This window comes from Jaculus jaculus, chromosome 4, assembly GCF_020740685.1.
Source record: "Jaculus jaculus isolate mJacJac1 chromosome 4, mJacJac1.mat.Y.cur, whole genome shotgun sequence".
Classification (NCBI taxonomy): Eukaryota; Metazoa; Chordata; class Mammalia; order Rodentia; family Dipodidae; genus Jaculus; species Jaculus jaculus.
Genome location: NC_059105.1, coordinates 65,367,122 through 65,385,972, shown reverse-complemented (window position 1 = coordinate 65,385,972; position 18,851 = coordinate 65,367,122).

The following is an 18,851-nucleotide window of genomic DNA, read 5'->3' as shown; positions in this document are numbered from 1 at the left end:
CGTGGATTTCTGGCACAAGTGCCCATAGCAAGATAATCAGAAACCTGCAATGGGGAACAGGTTCCCCCAGTTTCCTCTCACTGCCCCACATTCATTAAAGAAACCAAGGCCTACATAACCCGAGACAAGCTCGCGCCGACTGGAGCTCTGCCTCTTAAGACTGCTCCTCCTAGAACTCTCAAGTCAAAAGAAAAAAGAGAGAACCCTTTCCAAAATTCATGAAGATAGAATTGCTCCTATATGTTCCCTATGCAATAAAGCTTAATTCAAAGAAACGCCCCCGCGTTCTGATGTGTAGCCAAACTGCCTCAGGCTTTACAATGAGGCCAGAAATATGACAAGCCCCGGCTCCCTTCCAAGATCTGTGTCTTCCGGCTTGCCATCAAAATGAAAGACTCTCTCCCGCTCCCGCACTCCTTCCTCAATGTCCCCCCAACCCAGACTTTCTTGTGGTATTTCAGAGCATTTCCTCATGAACCTGGGTAAGACCTGAACAAGCGAGGCTCTGGAAAACTGGAACATTGTTCCTGAATGATTCGAAGCCTAAGAACAAATCAATGCCTGTGTGTCTAGTTTGTGTCTTGGAAGCAAGCCTAAATGACTTTCTTTTGTACCTGAACTGGTTTGCCTGTACCTGTATGCCCGAGACACCTCTCCCTCGGCAGAAATAGTGTGGGTTATTGTTCTGTGAGTGGCATGCTTTTGGGTGTTATTAAAAAGCACCCCCCCACCACCACTCCCAAGAGCAAGAGACGCACCTGGGTGATGGTCACAAGAAAGAGTGCTGAGCAGGGGGGACCTGATTGTCCATGGGCATTGGATGGCCATGGTGGCAAGCTGGGCACCAGCCCCTCTCAAGTTTGATCAGGACTCTGATGGGGAGAGGGTGTAAGGCAAGAAGTTCCTGAGCTGTCAGAGGGCCTAACTGAAGGTGGTCCATGGGGTATGATGGGGCTAGCCCCAGCCTATCACACTTGGCTAAGAGGAACACGTAAGGAGTCAGCCTGACTTGGGTTTGGAGCTTGACTTGACTTTCCTGCTTTGCTGGGTGGCCCTGAGTAAGTCAGTTGTCTTTTCTTGACCTCAGTTTGTCCACCTCTAGAGTGTTGGTAATCACAGCTCATATCCACCAAGCACTTTGCGCTTTTGCTCCCAGAGCTCTCTTATTTGGATCTTCTTGACAACCGTCTATGTGGATACATGCTGTCTCCACTGGAAAGAGCTCAGTAAGTTCCTTACTGTCACGTAGCTGTTGTGTGGTGAAACCAGACACAGCTGAGAGAGGACCGGGCTCCAGAGCCTGCTTGTGTAACCATTCAGCTCTCTTTCCTCCTTGTGGGGGTTGGTGTGTACTAATGACCATTCGTGAGCGCCTCTTATGTCTCTAGAATAGTATAAAGCAACAGCAGAGGGTCTGAACCTTGTTCTTCTACAACTAACCTATGATGGTCTCAACCCATTTTCTGTAACTATTATAACATGTTGGAGACTGGATAGTTTATAAAGGAAACAAGTGGTTTGGATCTCATGATTCTGGAAGGTAGGAAGACCAAACAGCCAGGCCAAATGAGCCAATGACTGCAATAGTGGCACATCTGTTATGGGGGAAACCAAACACCCTCTAATTGGACAGGAAGCCCACTCCATGGGAGGGAATATATCCCTGATACTGAAAACCTACAACAGGGGTAGTCATGAGCCCTAGGAATGTAACATCTGCTGCTGTCTGGCTAAAAGTATATAGGATGCTCACCAAACTTCCCAGTAAGCACTTCTCTTAATGTTCATACCCATATATTAATGCTACTCTCACTTTTTCATTAGAGAACCTTCTCTTTTCAGATGGCAGTGACCTTGGGATGACTTAGAAGGCACCATGGTGCTGAGAAGATGTGACAGAGGAGTGCTCAGTACTGCAATATCTCTGTCACACCTTCCATGGCTCAGAGTCCACTGCAGAAGAGGTGGTGGAAAAAATGTAAAAGCCAAAGGAAGGGTAGGACTCCTTACAACGTGTTCCTCCAGACACAAAATGGCCTGGATATCCATGACCTCACAGTGCCTGACACTACCTATATAATACCATCATAATAGGAGGAAAAGATGATGACATCAAAATAAAAGAGAGACTGATTGAGAGGGGGAGGGAATATGATGGAGAGTAGAGTTTCGAAGGGGAAAGTGAGGGGAGGGAGGGAATTACCATGGGCTATTGTTTACAATTATGAAAGTTGTCAATAAAAAATAATATATATAAAATAAATAAATAAAAATAATAAAGAAGTGCCCAACCCAGTATAAATAAATGACACAGGCAAACTCCAGAGGAATAGCCATGATGCCAGGGAAAGTAATATTTAAAAAGAAAAGGATTAGAAGAAACTTGCATCTATTTATTTACATCCAAGAGTAAAACTCAAGACAATGTTCAACCACTATTTCCTTTTGTTGCTGCTGCTATTTGAGGCAAGGTTTTGCTATACAGCTGACCTCAAACTGCCTCAGTTCCTGTGGTGGTTTGATGCAAGTGTCCCCTATAAACTCAGCTGTTCTGAATGCTAGGTTGCCAGCTGATGGAGATTTGGAAATTAATGCCTCCTGGAGGCAGTGTATTGTTGAGGGCAGGGTTATGGGTATTATAACCAGTTTCCCCTTGCCAGTGTTTGGCACACTCTCCTCTTTCTATTGTCTACCTGATGTTGGCCAGAGGGACATGTCCACTCTCTGCTCATGCCATCATTTTCCCTGCCATTATGAAGCTTCCCCTCAAGTCTGTAAGCCAAAGTAAACCTCTTTTTTTCCCCACATGCTGCTCTGGGTCAGGTGATTTCTACCAGCAATGAGAACCTGACTGCAGCCGTCCCCCAAGTGCCGGGATTACAAATGAGTGTAACTACAATCACTGCTTCAACTGCTATTTCTTGAGTGTATTTCTACCTGAATACTTGTAAGCAGTGTTGTCTCCCTAGATAGACTGACAACAAAAAGCCATGTAAGGGCCAGAGAGATGGTATAGTGGTTAAGGTGCTTGCCTGCAAAGCCTAAGGACTCATGTCCAATTCTCCAGGTCCCACATAAGCCAGACACAGTGATGCGAGTGTACAAGATCCCACATGCACGCAAGAGGGGCGCAGATGTCTGGAGTTCAATTGTGGTGGCTGAAGGCACCAATCCTATCTCTCTCACTCTCTCACTTTAAAAAAAGAAAATTTAAAAAAGCCTTGTAAGCCGGGCGTGGTGGCGCACGCCTTTAATCCCAGCACTTGGGAGGCAGAGGTAGGAGGATCGCCGAGAGTTCAAGGCCATCCTGAGACTACATAGTGAATTCCAGGTCAGCCTGAGCCAGAGTGAGACCCTACCTCGAAAAACCAAAAAAAAAAAGCCTTGTAAAATGAAAGCTATTGTGCACTTACTTTAAGGAAAGTAAGGAAGTCAAGTCAGTGGGAAACGATGCCTCCTGCTTTGAAGACAGCTCCTGGAGTGGGAAGAAGGGACATTTGAAACTGAGGCACAAGGAGTCCAAATCCCCAGGATGTGGAGGACAAAAATGTAGAGATGTGTGAGCCTCTTAAGGCTACAGAGCGGACTGAGGGGTAAGCTGGGAGGAGACTTGTGAACTCTGACTCCATATGTGGCCCCTGGGAGAAATCACAAGCCTGGGAGCATGCAGGAGCCTCATCTGAAGTGGCACTACCACACCAAGGCCCAGGAAGTGCCTGATGGCTTCTTTACTTTCCTACCAGTCACTTAGCCTGTGGTGGTTTGAGTCAGGTGTCCCCCATAAACGTAGGTGTTCTGAATGCTAGGTTCCCAGCTGATGGCAACTGGAAATTAACGCCTCCTGGAGGCAGTGTATTGTTGGAGGCGGGCTTATGGGTGTTATAGCCAGTTTCCCCTTGCCAGTGTTTGGCACACTCTCCTGTTGCTATTGTCCACCTTATGATGGCCAGGGGGTGATGTCCACCTTCTGCTCATGCTGTTGTTTTCCCCTGCCAGTGTGGAGTTTGCCCTCAAGTCTGTAAGTCTGTACATAAACCCATTTTTCTTCCCACCAGCTGCTCTTGGTCAGGTGATTTCTGCCAGAAATGCGAACCTGACCACAACACGGCCCATTGAGTGAGGATCAGCCTCGAAAGCACCTCCCTTGTGCCTCTGCGTCTATCCCACGGGAGGAGACAGAAAAGGGGGAAGCGTTTCTGGATTGGTTTGAAACAAAGATGTTGGAACTAGTGGCTCATAAAGAATGAGGGGGTTGGGCTGGAGAGATGGCTTAGAGGTTAAGCACTTGCCTGTAAAGCCTAAGGTTTGAGGCTCGGTTCCCCAGGACCCACGTTAGCCAGATGCACAAGGGGGCGCACGCGTCTGGAGTTCGTTTGCAGTGGCTGGAGGCCCTGGCGTGCCTGTTCTCAATCTCTCTCTCTCTGTCTCTTTCTCTCTCTCTCTCTCTGTCACTCTCAAATAAATAAATAAAAAATGAACAAACAAACAAACAAAAAAAAAGAATGAGGGGGTGACTCTGGCAAAGTTTTCTGGGACTGACAAAAGAACAAATAGGCTGCAGCCAGTTCACTTCACCCCCCAACCACCCCGGAGCACCTAGAGCTCAATCCAGCTGGTTTCGCTGTCAGCACCCAGCGAGCCAGGGACATTATTAGCCTACAGTCCCCTCATCAGGGACGTGCAGACTTCAGGCCCATCTGAGGCCTGCACGGATGCCCAGGGTAACTGTAATCTCAAACAAGGAGGGGAGAGAAGACTGCTCTGGGGAATAATTGGAGGGAAAACAAAACAAAACAAAAAAAATGTTTCAAGACCTCTGTGGTGAGTTAGAAGAGTTAGAGGCCTCAGCCGCGCTCAGTAAGGGCAGGCAGAGATCTCTGACAATCTTGTCAAATGATGCAAGAAGACAAACTCACTTTGTGCTGATTTTGATCACCCTGCATTAGCTGGGCTACTGTACCAATCATTAACAGACTGATTACATCAACCAAGGAAAGTTCTAGGCAAAAGGGAGGAGAGAAATCAGAAAGCTTCACAGCTGCATGTAGAGCATGTATGTAAAACCAGCCCCTTTTGACCCCCTGTTTACTACAAAAATAAAACAAAAGGTCAACAACAGTGTTCTGCAAAGCATGTCATTTATGGTCACATAACACTTAACAATGAGGACATGGCCTAAAAAAGACATCATTTGCTAATTTCATGGTTGTGCATAGTAGTATTTTTAAGGAAACCTAAATGCTAACCTGCCACACCATAGGCTATAAGGAGCATGTAGCGTCTAGGGCTCCTAGGGCAATGATGCACAAAACTGAGATTCACAAGAGAAAAAAGACATAACCCAGAGATCTCATAAGTAGGTGCTGAGGCTGTTGCCAGGGTAATAGAGCATATGGGCTTTGTTTTGTTGGGTTTAGATGGTTGGGAGGGGATTTTTGGGTTTTGGTTTGCAATGCTGAGTATCAAACCTACAGCCTTGTTCATGCTAGGCAAGCATCCTACCTTCGAATTACCCACCCATCCAGGCACACACGTTACAACGCATTGCTGTTACAAGCTAGCCTGCATTCTAAATCAAGATAAAAATACAGTGCAAGTGCTCTGGAGAAGTGCCTAACAGCGCTTGCTCGCAAAACCTGACAACCCAGATTCGGTTCCCCAGTACCCACATAAAGCCAAATGCATAAAGCGGTGCACGTGTCTGGCATTTGATGCAGGGGCAAGAGGCCCTGGTACACCCATATTCTCTCTGTTTTTTTTTTTTTTCTCTCTCTCTCTCTCCCTCTTTCTGTCTCTCTAAAACAAGTAAATAAAATACTTTAAAACAATACAGTTTAGGGCTGAAGAGATGGCTCAGTGGTTAAGCCACTGGCTTGCAAAGCCAAAGGACCCAGGTTCAATTCCCCAGGATCCACGTAAGCCAGATGCACATGTGTCTGGAGTTCGTTTATCGCAGCTGGAGGCCCTGGCGTGCCCACTTTCTCCCTCGCTCTCTCTATCTCTCTTTCTAGTGAATACATTCAGTACAGTAAATGTATAGCTAGCAGTGTATCTGTCACCACTCCCCAGTGCTATGTGCTGTGCATAACTGGATTGCCTTACTCCCAGCAGCGTCATGACAAACACAAGTAGCATGTTGTGTATGACCTTCTCATAGATACTAAGCAATAGGAGGTCTCAGCTTCGCTGTAATCTTGTGTGACCTCCATAATGTCGCTGGCTAAAATGTCATCCTCCAGTGCATATCTGCATGCCAGTTATATATTCTAACTTCTGAAATGAGGGGCAAAAAAAAGGACTAAGTTAGATAAAAATTTTTAAGTATACTGTTTCTTAAGTGTGTTGTTTAAATCGTTTCACATTTCTAAAATACCCAGAGTATAAAGAAACCTAAAATAAATTGCCCCTTTCTCTGTTAACAATGACTTGTTTGAGACCAATTTTATTGCCAAGTACTTTTTATATTGGGCAGGAGGTCAACGTAGCATCTTGCCCAAGCTCAGGCTGACCTGGAATCCACTATGTAGTCTCAGAGTGACCTTGAACTCAAGGTGATCTTCCTACCTCTGCCTCCGAATACAAGGATTAAAGGCATGCGCCACCACACCTGGCTCCTTACCACAAATGTTGACAGATCAGAAGTGGAGATTTCTGTGAGAGCTGGATGAGCCTTTCCAGAAGCTGGACAAAGAAAAAATCTATAAAACATAGTGTTCAAACACTGTGCCTCATGCACAGATCAAATGAAACAACTCAGCAAATACACATCACATCACTTGCAATGATTGCTCTCTTGGGAAAAAAAGGTTCTGTGTTGACTGCATAATGATAAATACACATTTTCATTTAAGTTTCTCTATTAGTAATGTAGTTCAAGTAGACCCTATTAATATGAAAACTGTTAACTACATAGTTTTTGAGCTTACTGCATTTCTCTAACAGCCATACAAAACTCTACAAGGAAAGCAGTATTTTATTTTCTATATAATAACATAAGATATTAGGGTAAGGGGGCTGGAGAGATGGCTTAGCGGTTAAGCACTTGCCTGTGAAGCCTAAGGAACCCGGTTTGAGGCTTGATTCCCCAGGACTCACGTTAGCCGGGGGGCGTACACATCTGGAGTTCGTTTGCAGTGGCTGGAGGCCCTGATGCACCCATTCTATCTCTCTCTCTTTCTCTGCCTCTTTCTCCCTCTGTCTGTCACTTGCTCAAATAAATAAGTAAAAATAAACAAAAATTTTTAAAACTTATTAGGGTAAGGAAAGCAAACTGCACTCCTCTGTAATAAAAAGAGATTTAACATAAAATGCAAGTGTCTAGACTGTGAAGCCAGAAACTCCTGCCTATGGATGCTCATTCTTCTAAACGTGGACCATCCCATCAAACTGCTATGAGAAATCAGAGACATACCCAAGGCCGACACTGAGGTGCTTGGTGGATACACACATCTCATTTCTCTCCTGGAAGAAACAGAGCAGGTATAAACTCCAGAGAACCAGGAGGACAAGAGGCGGCAACCGTTGATGAGGAATGTCAGCACACTGTAGAGAGGAGAGTAGACGGAGGTGTGTTCCCTTACAGAGGCAGTGCAGGGAACAATGAAAAGAGACACCCGCAGTTACTCCTACTGAACCCCAGAAAGCCTTGAAGATGAGGCCCTGGGGGCCTGTGAAGGCTTGGGTGAAGCAAGAGGGGAGCTGGATGAAAGACCATTAAGTGACCTGAGAAGTCATTCCAAACACCCCCATGTCCTCAGATTTCTTGCAGGGTTTGTGATGTAATAATCCATTTGAACACAACACACTTCCAGGCCCAAAGTTGCCGCTTAAAAACTAGCCTAGGGGGCTAGAGAGATGGCTTAGCAGTTAAGCGCTTGCCTGTGAAGCCTAAGGACCCCAGTTCAAGGCTCCATTCCCCAGGACCCACATTAGCCAGATGCACAAGGGGATGTACGCGTCTGGAGTTCTGGAGTTCGTTTGCAGTGGATGGAAGCCCTGGAGCTCCCATTCTCTCTCTCTCTCTCTCTCTCTCCCTCTTTCTCTCTCTATCTGTCGCTCTCAAATAAATAAATAAAAATAAAAAATATTTTTAAAAACTAGCCTAGGGCTGGAGACATGTTAAAAGCACTTGCTTGCAAAGCCTGATGGCCCAACTTAATTCCCCAACACCCAGGTAAAGCCAGATATATGAAGTGGCACATGCATCTGGAGTTTGTTTGCAGTGGCAAGAAGCCCTGGTGTACCCATTCTTTCTCTTTTTCCACCTCTCTCTGCTTTCAAATAAATAAATAAACTATTTTTTTTAAGTAAACTAGCCTAATTAGAGGAAGGATGAGAGAATCAGGTTGCATTCTGCAGGAATGTCAAGGTTAGAAAGGAGAATAAATATAGCTTCCACCCTGGCCTCTCCAGCCAGCCACGGCTCCATCAGTTCAAAGCTGAGCAAATGGCTCATGAATTCTAATCCATTTTTCTAGTCTTGGCTTTCTTCTTCATGCTGGGAGGCCAAATTATAGTATTTTATTATTTTGCCTCTTTACTGTGTATTTTATTTATCTCTGTTGTGCTGCCTCGTTTTTTGGCATTCTTTCAAAAGCCCTGCTTGCTCCTACCTGCTATTTTGTATTCTTGGTAAAGCCACCAGTCGCTGTGACGCGCCTTGCCAACCTTCAGGAGGATTTCTATGCTGCATCCGGCCACGCCGCCAGTTCCGTTCATCTGGAGTGGAAGGCTGAAACTGTACTCGCTGTGTTGATTTCAGTGTCCTGTTATCACACTTCTCATATTCCAGAATCAGATGTGTGCCCGTATTGTAGAACCCATCAACCAAACCGCAGAGATTGATAGAACGGGCAGAATGGAAGGTTAGACCTCTGACCTCACCTGAACCTGCAGCCGCCCGCCATTCTCTCCAGAACGGAGCCCCTGGCCCGCAGCTCACATCGGGCCTCGGGGCGGCCTCTGTTTTGTTCACTACCATCCCCCCAATGTCACACAGTGCCTGACACACACTAGGGATTTAATAAATATCCCGTAGATAAATAAATAGGCTATGCCAAAAAATAAGCATTCCAGTTTTTCTTGAATTTCCTGGTCTATTCTTGTGGTGAGTCTGAAGATGGCTCCACTTTATGTTGATCGGCTGCTAAACGTTAATTTGAATGAGACATTGCAAGGCAGTGTTTCCTGTTAGGGGCTTTCAAAAGGAAGGGAGAAGAAGCAAAATGAATTTGAATATATGTGTTTGCTTACCAACTTCTCCTCAGAACCTTCCCAGCCATTCAAATCCTCAAATCCTTTCAGGTATGACCTGGCCAGGACCTAGTACACAGCTTTTCCTTACAGCATTCCCATGCCCACTAATCACCTTACTTCAAACCTAGAGCATTAATGGCCTGTGCGTCTCCTCCCCCCCACCCACCCCGACAGAGCAGGCTCCCTGACGCCACCCTTGGGATACATAATCTTCTCTTGTGTAATCTAATCCTTCACTTTTCATGCATTTATGTCTTATCTTCCCGGCCTCACTCCGAATTCCTTGAGAGCAGAGATTGTGTCCCGTTCATATTTCTCTCGTTCTCTTTGACCTGGCATCAGCTCTGGTACATGGCAAGTTCTTTCTTCAAGCTATGTACTTTCAAGCCTCTATCCCCAAACATGCCATCACTTCCTGAAAAAGGAGGATGAAAGGAGAAGGTCAGAGAAAGGAAGAAAAGACAAGACAAGGCAAAGAGCATGAGGATAATCAAAGAATTTAACCAAAATGGTTAAACCACAATAAATACATTAGGCTAAATCCTATTTAAACATTGAGTGTCTGAGAAGTGCAGAATAACCGAAGGAGAAAGAGCAGAGCATTGTGAAAAAGTTTAACAAGCCCTCAGATTCTTCCTCACATACATTTCACGACTAACTAGGATAAAATCCCCTCCACAGCCTCTCAAGTACCTCAACAGAATCTCCCAACACTAGAGCTAGGCTACCTTAAACATCACTTGAAGAACAGACACTTACCCACCATGTACATCATAGCACCCAAGTTTCTCAAGATGGAAGGGCTCTAAGAATTAGGTAAGGTTAGAATTTCAAAGCTAAAATGTCCAATGTCTCCTTGCAAAATCTGCATGACTCTGTGAAAATGACATGAGATATAAACTTTTCTGAAAAGAGGGTTTATAAGGTTGTCCGGTTTTTAAAGGGGTCATGCTGCCAAAACATTACAGCTCACTACCCTAGGCTAAGTCTTTGATGTTACAGACCTATAAGCTCTGAGCCAGAAGCTCAGGTAGTGTGCCCAAGGAAATATACCCAGTGCCAGGACAGCCAGCATTATGACCCAATTTCCCTGACTTCCAGCTGCCGATTTTTTCTCCTGCACTTCTATCTCCCTTTCTTTCTTCCTTTCTTCCTTTCTTTCTTTCTTTCTTTCTTTCTTTCTTTCTTTCTTTCTTTCTTTCTTTCCTTTTCTTCTTTCCTTCCTTCTTTCTTTCTTTTTTTTGTAATAAAGAGATTTTTCTTTGCAGCACTGTTGGCTCTAACAGGGTTTGACCTGTGGCATTCTGGGTGCTTTGCTCCATTACATTTTAAGCATCTTCCAATTGCCTACTTTCCCTCGCCCTAATGATGCCCACAGAGATGTCATTTTCTCACTTCTCTTTTTCTATTACCACCTTACCTGGCCTTTGCTCGGTCTCTTTTCTGCTACACATGGCATGTCTCTGGGTGCCCTTTTGTCCTCCCGTTCCGATTTGATGAGAAGTATTTATTTCCATGTTTTCTGTATTTGCCTGGATGTATTCTTACCGAGCTGATGGTGAAGCTCTTCTGTCTCAGCAGGAAGCTGTTGCTCACAGCAATTACGCCTGCTGTCTTCCTTTCCATTTTCCTTCAGCCCTTGATGAAATCGTGCTTCCAGAAGCCCTATGAATTCTTTCTCAGACTCTTACATAACTCTGTGAATTCGGCCATTTCTTTTCCATCCGTTTATTTTTTGTTTGGTTGGGCATCAGCCTCATTTTCTCTCCAAATAATTTGGTGGCTATTTGATCTTCAGTTTCTCTCACACTGCTGATGAGCTCTGGCATCCTTGTGGAGGGCTTGAGTGTGTCCATCACATCCAGCGGGAAGTGACACTGTTCCCTGCAAGGTGAGTATGTAATTCCAATTGTGTTGCTTGTGAGTCTGCTCTGCTCCCTTCTTTTCTTTTTCTCTTTCTTTTCGTTCAGTTTTTCAAGGTAGGGTCTTGCTCTAGCCCAAGCTGACCTGGAATCCACGATGTAGTCTCAGGGTGGCCTCAGACTCACAGTAATCCTCCTACCTCTGCCTCCTGAGTACCCCCAAGCCCGGCTTGTTTTGCTCATTTGTTTGTTTGGGGGAGTTTTTTTTTTGTTGCTCATCCTTTTGGGGCGAGGTACTACCACTCTTAGGTATAATCTTAAGACTACAATCATTTGGAAAGGGTTCTTGTGCTCCAAAAGGTTCTTGTGTCTCACTCTAGCTCAGGCTGACCTGGAATTCACTATGGAGTCTCAGGGTTGCCTCGAACTCACTGTGATCCTCCTACCTCCCAAGTGCTGGGATTAAAGGCGTGCGCCACCACACCCTGCTACCTGTTCTATCTTTAAAGAGCTTGGTCCTCAGACAAAACTCCTTATATGTTGTGTGTTTCTAGGAATGTCTAGAGTAACAAACATCTGAGATAATAATCTTTTCTAAGAGGCAGGTTTATTTTGTCTCAGTTTTTGTGGCCTTAGTCCATGGTCAGTTGGCCTGGCAGCCTCTGGGCCTGCGGCAAGGGAAGATGTGGGGGCAGGAAGCAGACGGTACAAGAAGCCCCTCACTTCATGGGATCAGGAAACGAGAGTACAGGGGGGCCAGAGTCCCAGGGTCCCCTTCAAAGGCAGACTCCCATGGGACTGGAAGACTTATAACTACATACCACTCCTTAAAAGTTCTCCTACCTCCTAATAGAGCTATGGGCTGGGATGGGAGCCAAGCCTCTAACACAAGGACCACTGGAGGGACGCTTATCCAACCCATAGCACAGTATTTCCCTGAAGCCAAACTGGGGTTTCAAGGCCTTCTCTCCAAATAAACAAACACCTGCGGGTAAATTCTCAACTGCACTCCCTCCACCCCTGCCCAGCAACAGTCCATTGCCCTGTCCTGCTCAGGAATGTAAAACTCCAGGCCCAGAGAGGAAGTTGGGTCCATACATGCCAAGCTAGTGTTCTGAAGAGGGCAATGGAGTCATGGAAAGGGTGGGTGGGCTAAAGGAGGCCGGAGGGTACAAGAGGAGACTGGAGGGTACAAGAGGAGACAGTGATCCCTGGCAGCCCTTTCTTTGGATTGTGACCTGATAGAGTGAGTGGGCCTTAAGAGCAAATGAGAGGCTGATGGATGGCATCTGAGCCACCAAATATGGAGCACAGGAGAAGCAAGTGCATTCTAAGTCCCACTGAATAGGCAAGGGGGTGGCAGACAGGTGCTACCAGCCTCTGCTTTATTTCCTGATTGGCTCAGCTGTAGGGTAGGAAAGCTTCCATGAGGACTTCATGATGAGCCCACTCTGAGGCAGTGAGACAGGACCTGATAGCCACTAGGTTGGCACTCTGGAAGCTGCCAGGGCCCACCTATTTCCCCTCTACATGCCACTGTGCCTGGGTAGAGTTTGAGCCTTGCTGGGGATGCCATCTGCTCAACCTGTAAACCATACTGTGCTGTGGTTGACAACGCATAGTGTCTGGGTCACATTTAAGTGAGTGGGTCCCAGCATGCTGCCTGAGATCTGCCAGAAGACAGAAACAGAGACAGACTAACGTGAAGCCATCCCGGAAGATGAGCCTACATCTAATACAGCCCTTAGTAATTACAAGATGATGCAGCTTGCCCAGTGAACAGCTTTAGGCAAATAATAGCTTGAATGTGACATGTGAAATGGTTTATCTTTTTCAATTGTTTTTCCTAAAAGACATAGTCACCTTTAAGTGTGCTGCCAAAATAATAATAATCATAATAATAATCAAAAAGTTGCCCAGAGGTGGAAACACATGATATCTTTCCTTATCCATGGTGAGGCTGGCACTCCTATAACAAAAGACAAGTTAACAAGAGACAAGCGTACTCCAATCCAAGTTTTACATGACCTAGGGCCTTCAGAAATGAGACCTGTAGACCCAGGAAAGCTACTTGTACATGCAGGTTCAATGAAGACTAGACAATCATAAGAAATGTGATTGGATAAAGTGGTATGTATGATCTACTGCAATGACTGAGGAGTCCAGCAAGGCCTGTGTAATTTCTTCTTGTGCTCTCTGTGTAGTAGTGTTCCTTGCTCCTCAGTATGGGGGAGGACCCCTCTGGAATGGGTGTCTTCAAGGGATCAAGGAAGGAGTGACCCTCCTAAATACTTTGACTTATTTTAGGGGACCCACCTTGAGAAATAGGAATTCTGGAACCTATGATCTGCTTCAGGACAGAAAGAGGGATTAGAGACAGGCGGTCATAGAGACCTTTCCAATCTGCACTTAAAAGTATTCAGGCTAGGGCTAGAGAGATGGCTTAGCGGTTAAGCGCTTGCCTGTGAAGCCTAAGGACCCCGGTTCGAGGCTCGGTTCCCCAGGTCCCACGTTAGCCAGATGCACAAGGGGGCGCACGCGTCTGGAGTTCGTTTGCAGAGGCTGGAAGCCCTGGCGCGCCCATTCTCTCTCTCTCCCTCTATCTGTCTTTCTCTCTGTGTCTGTCGCTCTCAAATAAATAAATAATTAATTAATTTAAAAAAAAAAAAAGTATTCAGGCCGGGATATCCATGACCTCACAATGCCTGACACTACCTACACAAGACCATCCGAAGAGGAGGAAAAGGGCTGGAGAGATGGCTTAGCAGTGAAGCCTAAGGACCCCAGTTCATGGATCGATTCCCCAGTACCCACGTTAGCCAGATGCACAAGGGGCGCACACATCTGGAGTTCACTTGCAGTGGCCGGAGGCCCTGGCACGCCCATTCATTTTCTCTCTGTCTCTGCCTCTTTCTCTCTGTCTGTCTCTCTCAAATGAATAAATAAATAAATGATTTTAAAAAAACAATGCAAAAAAAAGAGGAGGAAGAAATCATAACATGAAAATAAAAGAGAGACTGATTGAAGGCAGGGTAAATAGGGACAAAGGCCTTGAGTGGACAGCACAGCTAAGGAACCGTACGGACTCAAGGACGAGAGCCCTGCGAGGACACACGAGAGCCAGCCTTGCCTCTGGCCTCCTTGAGTCCCCAGCCTTGCCATGGCCTGGCCTCGGGCCTCCCCAGCTTCAGTCTCAGCACGTTCACTCTGCCAACCACACTGAGACTTACAGCAGGCTGTGACCGCTAACGTGGACGTTAGGGCTAAAGTGGAAAGGCCGGAAACACTGAAGAAGAGAAGTATGAAGTCTGGCAGGAGAGGGTGAGATAGCCAAGCCGTCAGGGGGAATGGGACTCTGGGAAAAGCTGGTCTTGGCAGGTTCAAGGCCTTAAGGAGCACATGCAGGACACCCCCGCCTTTCACCTAGGGAACTCCTCAACTTCCTGCGAAATCACAACCTTACACATCGCCTTACATCTACTGCATCTAATTTTTTTTTTTTTCTTTTTTTGGTTTTTCGAGGTAGGGTCTCACTCTGGCTCAAGCTGACCTGGAATTAACTCTGTAGTCTCAGGGTGGCCTTGAACTCACGGCGATCCTCCTACCTCTGCCTCCCGAGTGCTGGGATTAAAGGCGTGCGCCACCACGCCCGGCTTAACTGCATCTAATTTTAAACAGACTGAATTGTGGGTAAGGCCAAGTTCTAAGAAAGCCTCCAACTAATCCAGGAAAGGAGTGTCCTTTAGACCACCCCAGGGGTAGGCAAAGGGAGGGGGAAAGGTGGGACAAGCTTGTAAATGCAGGCAGGAGAGGTGGCCCTTTGCTGCAGCCCCTCTGCTCAGTCAGGCCTCCATCCCGCAGCGTGTATTTACTTTTCAGTTTTGCTCTCCCCTGTGCTAAAAATCTACTTGCTTGCTGAAATAAAACCTGATTACTTGCTCACTCTACCTGCAAAAAAAAAAAAACCAAAAAAAAAAAAAACCAGAGAGATTGATTGAGATGGGGAGGGGATATGATGGAGAATGGAGTTTCAAAGAGGAAATTGGGGAAAGGGAGGGTATTACCATGGGATATTTTTTATAATCGTGGAAGTTGTTAATAAAAATTTGAAAAAACAAAAAGTATTCAGGATGGGTGTGGTGGCGCATGCCTATAATCCCAGCACTTGGGAGGCAGAGATAGGAGGATCGCCGTGAGTTTGAGGCCACCCTGAGACTACAGAGTGAAATCCAGGTCGAGACCCTACATCAAAAAACCAACAACAACAAAAAAAAAAAGTACTCAGCACACCATACTTGGGGATTGGTATTCTGAGCCCTAGCCATTTTCTATGAATTCAGAAAGGATCCACAGAACAAATGACACTGTTTCAGAAACTGAAAACTAAAAATAATGTGTGATACATACTCTTTCTCCTGCTGAACATACCCAAAATATCACCCAGAGAGCTCTGAGAGCCAATACAATGAAGTAAACATGAACTTCAGAAAAATGAAGGCTCTGACTCCAGTCTGCCTTTTAAATGATGTATGCCCTCGAGCAAGCCATGAACTTTTCTGGTTCTCATGTACCTTATCCATGCAATGAACAGCTAAACTTGACTAGCTAGAGCAACTCATTTAATAAGGCCAGTTCAAGAAAAATAAGCTGGGCTTGAGAGATGGCTTAGCAGTTAAGGAGCTTGCCTGGGAAGCCTAAGAACCAATGTTGGAATCCCCAATACCCATTTGTAGCCAGATGCCCAAGGTGGTGCATGCTTCTGGAGTTTGTTTGCAGTGGCTGGAGGCTCTGGCATACCCATTCATTTTCTCTCTCTCTCTCTCTCTGTTTCTTTCTCTATGTTTTTCAATAAATATATACCTTTTTTCACTCAAAATGCAAGTTGCTTTATTAATCATCATGGCAAAAAAAAGGAAAATATTTAAAGTTACTATATTATGTTATAATAAATTTATAATAATTATTTTATGAATAGTAGAATATGAATGATAGTATATTGCTGTTTTATTTTGAAAATGTTAACATTGAATATTTTTTTTGGTATTGTTTTGTTTTGTTTTTGAGGCAAGGTCTCACTGTAGCCTACCTAGGCTGATTTGGAACTGGGATTATAGGAGTGAGCCACACTGCCCAGCAGCAACATTGTACATTCTTAAAAAGAGGAATGAAGAGGATGGAGGGATTGCTTAATGGTTAAGGCATTTTTCTGCAAAGCCAAAGGTCCCAGGGTCTATTCCCCAGGACCCATGTTAGCCAGATGCATAAGGGGTTGCATGCATCTGGAGTTTGTTTGCAGTGGCTGGAAGCCCTGGCATGCCCATTCTCTCTCTGTCTCCCTCTTTCTCTGTTAAATAAATAAATAAATAAATAAATAAAAATATTTTTAAAAAGAGGAATTAAGAACACATATTCTTGGCTGCAGAGGTGGCTTAGCAGTTAAGGCGCTTGCTTGCAAAACCAAAGGACCAACGTTTGACTTTCCAGGACCCACATAAGCTAGATGCACAAGGTGGCACATGTGTTTGGAATTTTCATGTTTACATCTGCTTAGATTGCATCTGAGCATTCACAAAGCAGTCTTCATTTTTACTTCCTTTCTTCTTCCAAGATATCCTCAGAAAAAAAGCAAGTTGATTGTCACCATTTTACACATTGGAAAACTAACATTAGAAATGATTTTCGAAGGACAGGGAATTGGGAGCAGGGTGGAAGCTAGAATTCAAATCATTTGTTACATGTAATGTACACTATGTATAATTTGTTGATATTTAGTTCTGCATGGCTCAGTGAACAATCTTTCTCAAGTGGGCAGTGAACGGCCTTACACAATCACACATGAGTAAGAGCTCCATTCAAAGCTCAGGACAGATTAGAAGGCTTATGTAATCAACTATGAGGAGCTCATTCACAGGGCTGGGCCTGCAGGTCAGTGGTAGAGTGCTTGGCTACCACAAGAGTAGTAGAGAAATAGCATGCACGAGGCCCTGGGTTTATCCACAGCATACACACATGCATGCTCACACACCATTCCCTCATGCCATTTCAGATTTCCTATTCCAAATACCTTCTTAAGACCTGTAGAATAGACCCTGCCCTGTTTACAACTAAGGAAAAATTTCAAACTCTATCAGACAAAAATCCCCTTTTAAAAACTACCTCTTAGCCGGGCGTGGTGGCGCACGCCTTTAATCCCAGCACTCGGGAGGCAGAGGTAGGAGGATTGCCATGAGTTCAAGGCCACCCTGAGATGACAGAGTTAATTCCAGGTCAGCCTGGACCAGAGTGAGACCCTACCTCAAAAAACAACAACAAAAAAAATAATAAAAATAAAAACTACCTCTTGGAGCTGGGTATGGTGGTGTATGCCTTTAATCCCAGCACTTGGGAGGACAAGGTAGGAGGATCACCAGGAGTTCAAGGCCACCCTGAGACTGCAGAGTGAATTCCAGGTCAGCCTGGGCTAGAGTGAGACCCTACCTCGAAACAACCACAACAAAACTACCTCTTGGACTAGGGTGATAACTCAGTCAGTAATATGTTTGCCTAATAAGCATGAAGACCTGAATTTGAACACTCAAATCAATATGAAACAAAAAAGCAAGGTATGGTGACACATTTATAATCCCAGGGCTGGGAAGGTGGAAAACAGACAGATCCCTAGGTCTCACTGACCAGCCAGTCTAGCCTGCTTGGCAAGTGAAAGGTCCTGTCTCACAAAGAAAAAAAAAGTGGACAGGGCTGGAGGGATGGCATAACAGTTAAGACATTTACCTGCAAAGCCAAAGGACCCAGGTTCAATTCTCCAGGACCCACGTTAGCCAGATGCACAAGGGGGTGCATGTGTCTGGAGTTCATTTGCAGTGGCTGGAGGCCCTGGTGCTCCCATTCTTCTCTCTCTCCCTCTTTCTCTGTCAAATAAATAAAAAATAAAATAAATAAAATGTTTAGAGTGAGACTTTACCTCAAAAAACAAAACTACAAAAAGTGGACAGCGCCTGTGGAACAACATCTGAAGATGTCCTGTGGCCTTCACACACACACACACACACATGCATGCACGTACACGCACACACACACACACACACACGCACACACACACCCACACACACACCCTCTGCTGAGTGTTGATAGGAGCAGCAAAGACAAATAGCCCCGATTCTCATCTCCTGACAAGTAAACTTATCACCTCCATCTCCATAAGTAGATGAAGCAGAATTTTTTTCCATATTCTTCAAACTAAAACATTTCCCAACAGATTAGATGCAGAAGCAGATATGAGAATCCAGCTGCCTTCCAATAAAACAAGCATTAAGGAGATTTACAAAAATGTAAAGCAATACTATTTTCACTGGGGATGAATAAAACACTGGTTCCAACAATTGAAGAATTCTATTTTTCTTCTGATGCATACACAGGGAACATTTATAGTAATGGACCAAAATTCTAGGCCAACAACAAATCTCACCACATTTTTAAAAAATTGTATCAAAATCTACCTTCTGATCACAGAACAATTAAATGGTATGGGAATAGAAGTAGATAGCAGGGGCTGGGGAAATAACTCAGCGGGTAAGAGAGCTTGCTGTGCAGGCATGAAGAGCTGAGCATGATAGCTAATAACCATGAAAAACTATAGCCTGGAACCCCAGCTCTGAGAGGGTTGGGGAGGCAAAGACAGGAGGATCACTGGGACTCACTGACCAGCCAGTGTAACTGAAAAATAACCAGCTCCAG